Source organism: Nelumbo lutea, chromosome 2 (genome assembly GCF_056320005.1).
Source record: "Nelumbo lutea isolate HS-2025 chromosome 2, American lotus-T2T, whole genome shotgun sequence".
NCBI classification, from domain to species: Eukaryota; Viridiplantae; Streptophyta; class Magnoliopsida; order Proteales; family Nelumbonaceae; genus Nelumbo; species Nelumbo lutea.
The window spans coordinates 2,374,343-2,385,385 of NC_142685.1; the positions used below are offsets into that span (position 1 = coordinate 2,374,343).

Sequence of the window (11,043 nt, forward strand, 5' to 3'; positions counted from 1 at the left end):
ATTCACACTGGAATGGTTTGGATTGGACCAAATCCAGTTGACACCCCTACCTACCAAATCCACTCAGATAACGAATTGTTTTCAATGTCAACCAAACCTACCCACTCAGAGAACGAATTGTTTCCAGTTGGCCTTTGGGTAGATTCAATTTAGTGGGGGTTGTCTACTTATTGTCTTTGTCTGGTTTTCACGTGTATTATTTGTCTTAATCATTTTATCTATTATTTTATTATTCTGCGTTTGTTACAAATTAAGAACGTCAGCATTCAACATTTGGATGAGATATTGAAAAAGTTTCTCTAATTAAACCGACCCCCTCCTACCTACCTGCATCTTTTCCCGGCCACGAGACGACTTCTTTTAGCCTGTGTTTGTTTGATTTTAAGGAAAATATACGTAGGGAAAGAAAGGGAAACCCATACGAGATTTCCTTACCTTTTCTTTCAAACCAAACATATATCCCTCCCAGGCTCCCAATAATTTTGGCCATCAAAGTTCCAAATCTTTGATGTATAGATAATTCTGAATAAAAAATAAGGTTTCTGTATCGCCAGATTAAAATACTGTAGAGGGGTGGAATGTTGCCATTGAGCAATTCATTTATTTTGAGGCTAAATCTACTGTTAACATGGCTGTTACCACTAAACACAAGGTTTTGCACTGTTTATATTTGTATTCTCACTCTTTTCAAATTGACATATTTTGCAAAGTATTAATACAAATAATAGGAAAACTAAAGGCTGCGCTTGTTAGGAGTGTAAACCTCGTCAATGGTGTTTTGCATTTAACCGTTTGAATAAAATGAGCATTGAAAAATATGACTATCGATGTAGTTTTTACATCGATAACTGAGGTAAAATTTTACTATAAGTGATGTTTTACATTAAGATGTAAATCAAACTTTCATTCAAATGGTGATAAAGTCAAACCGCTGATAACATTTTACACCATATCCAAATGTCAACAAAACTGAACCGGTGATGATATTTTACACTAATAACGTTTTACATCGCAATATATCTTACACTTTGCTAAATTCAAAGCCAAATGCAATGAATTCACTAAGGCTTTATCAGGGCGTGGGTTGGTTTGGAAATTCAGATATTGAAACCAGATTTCAAAGTATCGACATGTATATATCAGCCTCGGCCTCTCTGAATCGGTTGTGAAAAAATAAAAAAATAATAATAATAATAATACAAAATGCTGTATTGATTCATCAGATACACCCTACTGACGTATCGGACTTATCAATATTTTGAACGTTATAGTCACATTTCAATCCTAAAACCTCCCTTAAAAAGCATGGGTATTGTTGGTAAAAGCCAATCACCTAAGTATTGAATCTTTTTGGGATTGAGCAGATGCGGAGTGTTGGATGCTGAAAAGTGATCGATTCGAATCTTTTTGCAGCATCAATGCAATGGAATGCAAGCAAGCATTTAGCCCCAGTGACATCACAACTCTATGGGAATAGGCCTAATCCATTTTTAGGCACCATCGAGCTGCCACATGGAAGATTCCTGAGTCAATCAGGATTCCTTTTTCTTCCCATACATAGCAAGGATTGGAGGAGAGGTATGTGGTTTTAACCAACATGACAACTTTTGATTGATATAAAATTATAAATGATGGTTCAATGAGATTCCAATTTTTATTAACATTAACAGGGTTGGTTCGTAGTGTTTAAATTTAAACCGAAGTAGTGGCATGACATCCATGCATGGGAATTGGGATGTTCATGCATGCAAACTGCAAAGTGGAACAAGATGCTACAAAAGAACAAAAACCAATAATTAGATAAAGGTATAGAAAGAAAAGATGCTACGGAGAGATGGAAGAATTTTTGTAAATTCATAGAGATAGATGGGGTATGGTTGATTAAAAAATTAAAGGGATTTATACCACTAAATAAGAATGTCGTCACACGTTGCGGGCTAATATGATGGTCTTCACTCTTAACGTGTTTGCCCACATCACTCTCCAACTTTAGGTTCGTTGTCAAAACTTTGCTAAGCCAGAAGTAGCCTCCACCACGTGGCACAAGAATGTTTCCTTTTTTCCACCTTTACAACTTTATAGAGATGGGCTAGAGCAATCGGAATGTTCTGGATTTAATCATGGAGGTACTTGACTTACAATTGGAGCATTTTGGCGTTGTGAATGAGAGAGAAATTGAAAACGTCAGTAGCTTGAAATTTTAGAAGCCACGTAGTAATCACACGGCATGCCTTTTTTTGTGTTGGCATTAATTTGACAACAATGTGCTTAAGACACACGCTAATACTATATGAGCTAGGATAGTCATAGTCCTAACTGCCCATGATTTGGCCCCTCCAGGCTCCAGCAGTAATGCTATTTTAATAATTACACTTATATCAGAATATTGGAAGTTTTGAACCATGATAATGATTATGATAGTAAAAAGTTGGCAAAGTCGTCGTAGGTAACTGTAAGCTTTTGAATTCATATGTACATGTTTGGAGTGTTGACAAGACGTACAACAACCTTGGCAATCGCATAAAACCAAAATTATCATATTACTACCCATCCGGCCCCACCTCGTCTTTTGATTCTTACGGTTTGTATGTTCTTCTTTCACAACAACCTTTGCAACATTTTATATGTGTTTTGATCATACAAGTTTATCGGTGGGGTGTTCTTTCGTATAACCACAAATGTTTAATTTTAAAAGTTTTTTTTTTTTTTTTTTGTTTTTTGTTGTTTGGTTGAGCATTTCAATTAACATCCCATGAACCTATCTTTTACCTCAACTTACAGGTAATTATTTCATTTTAATAATGTCTTATTTGGTTTGAAGGAAAATGTAGGAAAAAGAAGGGAAAGATAGGGAAAGCATTACAAATCTTATATTGGTTTTTCTGTCTTTCCCTTCCTTTTCCTACCTTTTCCTTCAAACCAAACATAGCCTAAATGTTGGGCCATTAGGAGAAACTAGAATTTGAAGTTGCCCCAACGCTTCATGTATAGAGGGGTAGACTCAAATCAAGTCTAGTCGAGCCAAATATTCGGTTATTCAAGCTCAGCTCGCCAAAAAGCCTTTAAGGCTCAAGCTCAAACCAAGTTTGAGCTAGAGAGTTGAGCTCGAGTTTGGCTCAACTCAAAACCCCATAAGCTTGAACTCATCAATTGTAAGCCAAGCTTCATATAAAAGTAAAACATTATAAATGTAAAAAAAAAATTAAATATAAAGAATTTAAGAATTATAAAAATTAGTTGTTATTATTATACATATAAAAACTAAACATATTATATATAATATTTTTATTTTTTTATTTATACATATTTACGTATATTATTTTTTATATGTATAATATTTTTATTATATATAGGCTTGATTAGACTCATGACCCTTACGAGTCGAGCTGTATTAGACTTGAGCTTGAATAACTCATCAAAGGTCTGATTCGTTTCCATTGCTATTCATGCACATAAATCCAAGTGTTTCTATTTTTTAATGTTTATTTGATAAATGTTAAAACCAAATAATGCTTCCATGTACAATAAATGCCAACACTTAAGTGGTGCTGATGCCACCACACTTTTCTAATAAATTCCCACAAAACCAAACATAACATTTGCATTTGGTAGCGTGTTGTTGATGTATTATCACATCATATATGAGATTCATTTAAGTTATAACAATCAATACAATAATTATATTTGCATTGTATACCAATTTGTATCCGTATCCATTAATCCAAAACTTTTCAACAATGATATTGATGGCTTTAAAAGGCATCAAGGAATATGAGATTGTACCTCAAGCGTTGACGATTCTTTTAATATGATACAAAAGAGTCTTGACTAATTTGTCTACCTTCTTTGTTGCATTTTGTGTGTTATTATTTGATTTCGTAAATTTGCTTGACCTAATTGAGCGCTGCACGGGATTTCATCGACTAAACTCTGTGAGGAAGTGGTGCTGTTGTGACTACCACTTGGTCTTTCTTGTCCTAGTACGCACCTCTTCTCTTAGCTGTTGTATTAAACGGAGCCGAGGTGATCTAATAAGTATATAGCATGAGATGATTGTGGATAAGGTATTCTCTTCAAGTTAAGTGTCAAGCATGCATATTTCACAAATGCAGATGCCACCCAACTGTTTGGTTGGGTGGAATCGGAATTCCATTCCCATTCCAATTCCTGTTGGAATGGCATTCCCCATTTGAGGGAATGGCCATTCTCTGCCCCTCTCTTAGGAATGAAATCATATTCCTGCTGATTCCAATTCTCATTTCATTACTGTCTAAATGACCATTTTGATTCCAATTTCAAAGGATTTCAAATCCGATTCTAATTGTGAAACAAACGATAACCCTGGTCGTATTACATTCCAAACATAACTTTAATTACCTTACATTCGTTTAATTGAAAAGATTCATTTAATTTTAATTGGTGTTGAGGAATTAATTGCATTTTCCTTCCCCTTTCCATGCTAAGATACTTGACTCGCTCTAAAGCATTAGTGAATTATACTTAATTAGTGCCCATTTCAAGCGGTTTATGTCTTTCTAAGGTGGGTTCTACGTGGAGAGACTATAAGTAGACGTGGCAATCTGGTTGGATGGGTCGGGTTTGGGTTGGGTCAAGGCATTTTGGGTTGATTTCGGGTCAGATTGAATTTTGGGTTGGGTTGTCAAATGCTAGATCCTAACCCTAAATGTTCGGGTTAGGATTGACCCATTGGGTCAATTCGGGTCATCCCAAAAATAATTAAAGTTTTAAAAAATAAAGAAAAATTACATGAAAAATGTCAAAAATAAAAGAATTAACCTTAAAATTCCAAATATAAAATAAAAACTTGAACATTTAACAATTTAAAGAGTAAACAATAAAAAGTAAAGACTAAATAGAAAAAATTAAAGAGTGAAAACTTCTAACAATGCATAAATAATCCCAGTTAGACTTGACAATCATGTCAGCGGATTGACCCATGGCTCAACCCAACCCAACCCAGTTTTTTCATGTCGGGTCGGGTCTGGACATTTTCACATTCGGGTTGCTAAATATGATACCCAAACCCTATTTTTTTCGGGTTGGGTCGGGTTCGGGTTGGGTTGTCAAATGCTAGACCCTAACCCTAAATGTTCGGGTTAGGGTTGACCCATCGGGTCAATTCGGGTCATCCCAAAAAATAATTAAAATTTTAAAAAATAAAGAAAAATTACATGAAATTGTCAAAAATAAAAGAATTAACCTTAAAATTCCAAATATAAAATAAAAACTTGAGCGTTTAACAATTTAAAGAGTAAACAATAAAAAGTAAAGACTAAATAGAAAAAATTAAAGAGTGAAAACTTCTAACAATGCATAAATAATCCCAATTAGACTTGACAATCGGGTCAGCGGATTGACCCATGACTCAACCCAACCCAACCCAATTTTTTTCAGGTCGGGTCGGGTCATTTTCACATTCGAATTGCTAAATATGATACCCTAACCCTATTTTTTTGGGTTGGGTTAGATCGGGTTCACGAGTTGGGTCAACTTTTTGCCACGTCTAACTATAAGATATGTTTGATGAAAAAGCCAAAGAGCCCATATCAACTAGCTATCAGTCATTTGAAGGACTGTCCAGTGTCCACTTCAATCTCCTCGGATTAACTTAGACCAAACGCATCAAGGCAGCTGAATCATCAACCAACTTGGCTAAACCTTCATCTCAGCCCTGTCAAACGGGCCCATGTTAATAGTTCCACAGAAATGATAATATATGAAACTCCACCCTTGTCACGTATTATTTATAGCTGTAACTCATGCAAAGCCATCCTGGTGATGGTTGAAGATGAAGCAACGTCATTTCCATTCTAAATTCTACAAAGATATGGTAAAACATCAATAGGGTTTGATAGCAATAAATATATAATAACTACTACCTAGCTAGCTAATCTGCGGATGACAGGGGGGCCTCACCCTTGCTCCCTTTTTTTTTCCTTGAGTTTTAGAGTGGTTTTTTTTATGAGTAAGGTTTCTTGTTCTATTATCAATTCAAAGTTAATACACAGAGTGATTTAGAATATGATGTCTTTTTATTTTTTTATACGAAAAATATATACAAATTTTATTATCTGAAAGTGTTAAATCTTGGCTTAAATAGTACCCTGGTGAAGTTCTAGGGTGGTTTTAAATCATCAAAGGATGAGCGATTGGGGAGAGATTGAGAGGGGGTCAACTTAAATTAGCTACCGGATCTGTGAAAATTGAAAATTATTCATAAGCAGGGTGGTGGGTATTATGTTATTATTATTATTTTTTTTTTTTTTTTTGTGGGGAGTGGATTTATGATTATGCTTCTTAAAGTAATTTAATTCAATCTGTTTTAAAAAAACAACGGGGCTGTTTTGGGAGCGTCTGCGCATGACACGTTATCATTAGTGTGGATAAGATATTTTTTGTAATCAATATTCTTTATTAGTGAAAGAAAACAAGCAAGGACCTGAAAACCAAGTAAAAGGTGGAGTTAATGACAAGTTGCCAAAAGTCAGAAATTCATCATGAATTCAAATACAATGTCTCTAACATCCGCATGCTCCATCCATTCATGATGCATCTCTTCTTCAGCACTCACAAAGTCTCCAACCTAACCTACCTGTTCTTTGGTTCCTGAAAGTTTCAACTCTAAAGTCTAAACCATTCAGCACTTAAAAAAAGGAGATTAATATTGCCTCTTTCCCAGACTATTTTTCGGTTGGCTTCTGTCTCTCTTTCATCTTTAGGAAAAGCAAACCACGTTTGGGTTCCAACTACAGTGCCCTCTGTTTGGGGGACCATCTGAATCAGAAGAAAGGGACTCAAAATAATTTAATTAAGTCTTCAAAAACCCTGGGTTATACCCAATTAAAATACCAAAAAGAAAAAAAAAAAAAAAAAAAAAAGCAAATGAACACCACCCCTCCACGCCTCTCCCAATTTAATCAAGGCTCATCATTCAGTAACTGATACACATGATACGATCAAGGACTGAGATCAATACTCCTCATATCTTTGATTTATTTTATTAGATAATAAGAACAAAGTTCAACTGGGGGCCTGTTTTTCTAATTGATGACATGGGCTCATTCGTTAGTTGGGCCCCTTTTATTTTACATAGGTATTAAATTCTGTCCATATAAAATATGATGAAGGTTTCTTACACCCTTTCTTTGCTTCATATGATACCAAACATCTCTCTCTCTCTTCATCCCAAAAAACCTCATTTTTCTCTATATCCAAACCAATGATCCTTCTTTTGCCATATTAACTAAAGAGAAAAGGGAAAAAAGACACCCATTTTGACTGTTAAATATAGATAATCTAAGATCGTTGTTTCAAATCAAAGAGAGTGTTTTGATTGATGAAATCTAATTGATCGCCTATTGCTTTCTTCACGCGTACGGGACGTGCGAACCTTATGTTATCATGGTTCTGTTACGTAAAACCCAACGAACCAGCTTTATACTATCATGGTCCTGTAGTTAGGTATCAATCAGACATCACCACCCACTAGCCACCAACCGATGGTGGCTCAATTGGTACACGTAGCAGAGCCAGTCGGGATCAAATTCCGCTGCCATCAGAGTGGGGATGGGGCATCGGATAACCCCGTTATTTAGCTTCGAGAGGATGATAAAAGATGAATATTCACCTCTTCAATTCATTCATTACCTCTCTCCCCCATGAATTAACCTAATGTTGTGAACTGATTGATAACTATACCATGCATCTTAATTAATTTCCAATTGATTAAAAAAAAAAAGTCGAAAGTTGAAACACAGTCGCCACCATATTTTTGCATGGAATAACTAAATTAATCTCTGTAATAAAAGCTTAATTACTTACTATTTCGTCTCGACGTCTCCCCACCCCCCATTGATCCTCTATCTATCTAATATCTATTCCGGTTCCGGATATGCTTTTTCTTTCTAGCTTTTATCCCCACCCCACTTTTTTCTGTTTAGCTAAACTAGATAAAAACAAAAACTTACTTCAGAGCTCAGAGTCTCAGACTATCAAAAGCAATATACAATGACGACCGAATTTAATAGCCAGGAGGGTGCGTGAGGTGATCCAATTCCAACCACAGCTTACATCTCCCTCCCTCTCGCTTTGAAGGATTAGACTTCCAATGCTTTTCTGTCCCCACACCCATTAGCCATGGAAGAAGATAGACCGTTTATACCTGCACCTGAACCAGAAGTAGCCACGCTCATGTCGTTCGTCTTGATGAGCTTGCTTTTACCAAATTTCTGATCCAGGAACTCCTTTCCCCAATCCCAAAGATTCAAGACAATGTACGTCCCAATGCCACCTATCAATCCGTAAGCTACAGAGTAAGTTAGTGGCGTCAATATCAAAGTTACGAATGCGGGGATGGCTTGCTTCATGTCATTCCACTCTATCTCTACCACCGATCTCATCATCAATACTCCCACCAAGATCAGTGGCGGTCCCACTGCCCACGCCGGAATTGACGCCAGCAACGGCGTAAAGAAGAGGGCCAGGAAGAAATACCCCGCCACTGTGAGTGACGTTAAACCCGTCCTCCCACCTTCCCGGATTCCCGTCGACGATTCGATGAACACCGTTACCGGCGAGGTTCCCAGCAACGACCCCACCACGATGGATGCAGCATCCGACATGAAGGCAAAGTACTGCCCCTCGAAATCACCGTTGGCATCCGTGAATCCCGCAAATCGGGCCATCGAGTACAGTGTCCCCGTAGTGTCGAGTATATCCACGTATAGAAAGGTAACCAGAGCCTCCCAAAAATACCCTTTTCCTATTCCCTTAAAACTCAACGCGCCGACCGTACTTTTGATGACGTGCACGTCAACTACCCTCCTAAAATACTCGTATGCCGAGTTACCCGACTCCGTATCGGGAAACGCCGTTACGCTCGTGTTACGGAACCACGACACGGCCGTCACGAATACTATACCGTATATCATCGCCCCCTTAATATTTTTCACCAGACAATAAGAAATTATGACGAAACCAACAATCCCCAGCCATAAAGTTGGGCTTTCCATACGGTTATGCAAGCACAAAATATCGCCTGATATGGTTCCACCCGGTAGAAGGCTAACGGTGCCGTTCGCTGCCGTTATGACGGGGGCGAGTGCCGCTCGTGACGTTCTCGGGCATGCAGCCAGCGTCACTAGCGTAGACGAGCTGTAACCGACCAGTCCGATACCCTGATTGTTCTGTAGCCCGATGAAGGCAAGAAATAGACCGATTCCGGCCGACGTTGAAATTCGCACAGGTTTGGGGACGAGCTTGGCGAGTTTGGCTCGCAATCCAATTGCCGAGATTAGGAGAAAAATCAAGCCTTCGATGAAAACTGCCGCTAAAGCACTCTTGTAGGGAACGTTACCAGAGCCGTGGTACCCTACGACCGTATAAGCGAAATAAGCGTTAGCGCCCATTCCGGGGGCCAACGCCAAGGGAAGGTTGGCGAAGGCACCCATGATTACGCAGCCGATAAGAGATGAAGCGACGGTAGCGACGATGAGGTCCCTACGGATCTTGTCGAGACAGGCTGAGTAGCCCGGGTTGACCGGGCTGAACTTACAGGACTCGTCCGGCTGGACAAGTCTGAGGCTGACGCCGTCAGGAGAGGTGCCAGAGCAGTTGGAAGGTGAGATTGACGGGACGTTGCATAAAGGTATGCAATCGGCTATGGAACAGGTGCCGCCGGAGTCGGCAAGGATGCTGGCGTTGACGGCTAGGATGTAAGCCATGGTCAGGAAGGTGGCGGTGCCAGCACGTAGCTCTGTTGTGAACGTTGAGCTTCGCTCACTAAGTTTGAAGCGTTTACCTAGTCGACTGTTGGCGACAAAAGAGTTAAACAGAGCAGAGAGAGGGGGCTTTGTGGATGGTGTCGCGGACTCCATGAGAGGACGAGGGTGTTGGGCGGATTTTCCTTCGCTTGAGTATGTGACCGAGACTCGAGACTCGAGAGAGTGTGTGTTTTGCGGAAGATTTTGTTATATGGAAGATGGAATGAACGAGAGAGAGAGAGAGGGAGAGGGAGAGAGAGAGAGAGAGAGAGAGAGAGAGACGTAAATTAGCAGGAAATTCTGAGCACCGTGTAATTTGTAGTCTGGAGAGAGTTGGATTCCGCAAAGAATGATATTTTCCAACATGGCAGAAGTCTTTTTATCTACAGTACAGAATTAAGTGGGAAATCAACGATGTTTCTATACATCTATTGACCATTGACCTACGATACGAATGCTCAGCCGTTGGATTTCGGCTTTGGTTATAGAACATGTAAATGCAGCTGTTGGATTTCCGTTTGCGTTAGGCGTTAGAGGAGAAAGAATCCGCCCGGTGGGCTTGGACTGTGAGAAGACCTCCGTGGAGACGGAGGTGGAGTAGGCACTCGGCACTCGGCAACGCATATGATATGGGAGCTTTTCCTGCCGTTTTGAAATCACAGTACATTTCTTTAATTCTTTATTTCCTTTTACCGAGAAAAGAAAGGAAAAGAAATCACATTGCCTTTTTATATCGTTTTTATATATAAGCAAAGAGATGAGTAATTTGATTGTGCTGTCTATTAATATGTACAAAATTTATAGACGAAAAAAGAGAGAACTAGCATGTTTTAGACTGCAGCGATGTAGTTGATCCACCCGATGCTTCGCTGGTCGATCTGTATTTACAAGTTGAAGTTGGAATTAGAAGTCCCAAAAACAAAGCTTTTTTTTTTATCAAAGATGTCAAATTAATTTGATAGGTCGTGTAATACCGAATTAGGCCTCTATAATCTTCTAAGTCAACCAGTTACCAGCAATCCGCTTTTCCTTTTACGGTTTTTCTTCTTGAATAATTAATGCCATGAAATTGTTATCGAGCCTTACTTGGTTGTTTAATTTGTCGGTTATGAAATCTCTCCCGGCCCTCTCCCTCCCAGACTTTTTTTTTTTTGTTTGTTTGTTTGTCTTGCACCTCCTGATTATGCATTAATCAAATTTTCTAATTTATGACATGGAAATGGGTTGATTGTCTCCCGTTCTCTCTACAGTTTTCTTTCTA

General features: G+C 38.6%; 1 pseudogene across 1 annotated transcript; it reads right to left on the reverse strand.

Annotated features, from left to right (window-relative positions):
* Positions 1-7,789: 7,789 nt before the first annotated feature.
* On the reverse strand, positions 7,790-10,412 carry LOC148868066 (adenine/guanine permease AZG1 pseudogene; annotated as a pseudogene). The gene has a single exon (XR_016106806.1). The product of XR_016106806.1 is annotated as an adenine/guanine permease AZG1 pseudogene (transcript).
* Positions 10,413-11,043: the final 631 nt, after the last annotated feature.